A 1,175-nucleotide genomic window follows, 5' to 3' on the forward strand; every position below is an offset into this window, starting at 1 on the left:
CCTTTCTTTTGCCTTTCTTTTCCCCTCTTTGTTGTCTCCCCCTTCTCCACTGCCACTTTCTTCTGTTTGATCTTCTTGAATGTTCTCTTGTTAGTTTGGCTCCTTTATATTCGCTTATCTCTCCCCAGGATTGTGTGAATTCTCTGCTGATCTTCCTTTAAGTCAAAGATAAAAGCAACAGAAGTAATAATAATTGAATACAGTGTTCTTTTCTTATATGGCACCAGGAATCAAACTGAGGACCTTGCACTAGCCAGGCAGGCACTTTTGCCTCTGAGCTATCTTCCTACCCTTAATTGCATAAAATATTCTTTTTAAAAAATAATTTCATTGAGAAACAAATAGCAATGACACAATTTCAAAACCGCTTAGTAGGACAGTTACCATAATTAATACATTGCATATAGTTGTCGTAGTGGTTATTCATTGAACAAGATGCAGACATGACATCTCATCCACAAACACTATTAGAACAAATCTTCTTATTCAATGAATTGAGAGAATGTAGCTGTATATTTATCCTAACTATTTTGAATATACAGATACAAAATGGTCAACCATTACTATACCCTTCTTTTTGTTTAGTTTTGTCAAAGAAAGGTATTCCATTGTCATTTAAATATTGTAGGTGAATGAATTCAGCAAAATATTCCAATATAGTCCAGTGGTCCATAATAGTAGTGGGTCATCCACAGGACTGGCAATGTCAAAGTTGTTGACCTGAGCCCTTTACAGCCTAGCATATCAACATGGCTTTACTCTATACCTCGTTTTTATACTTTTCTGCTGGATGGTTACACCAAGATAAAGCAAGACCTATATAACAAGAAATGTAGCTTTTGTATCTGTTAAGGCCAGTCAAATCTGCTCAGGATTTATACTGAAACTCTGTACCACACTTTGTAGATTCTTTGTCATTGTCAGCCATGTGGATGAGTCATGGCCACTGCTTGACCAGTGTGCTCTCTGTGAAAGCCTGAGAGAATGTTTTCTCTACATATGATTCTCTTTAGGCACACTGTACATTATCAATCACTTGCCTCTGTGTCCCCATAATCTCCTGATCTGAAAATTTGGAACACAACTGAGTTACATGATGGTAAGATGGCTCAGTAGAATAAGTATTTTCCTGGCAAGTGCAAAGGCCTGAGTTCAATCCTTGGTTCCACCAAAAA

This window comes from Octodon degus, unplaced genomic scaffold (genome assembly GCF_000260255.1).
Source record: "Octodon degus isolate 3935 unplaced genomic scaffold, OctDeg1.0 scaffold00149, whole genome shotgun sequence".
NCBI lineage: Eukaryota > Metazoa > Chordata > Mammalia > Rodentia > Octodontidae > Octodon > Octodon degus.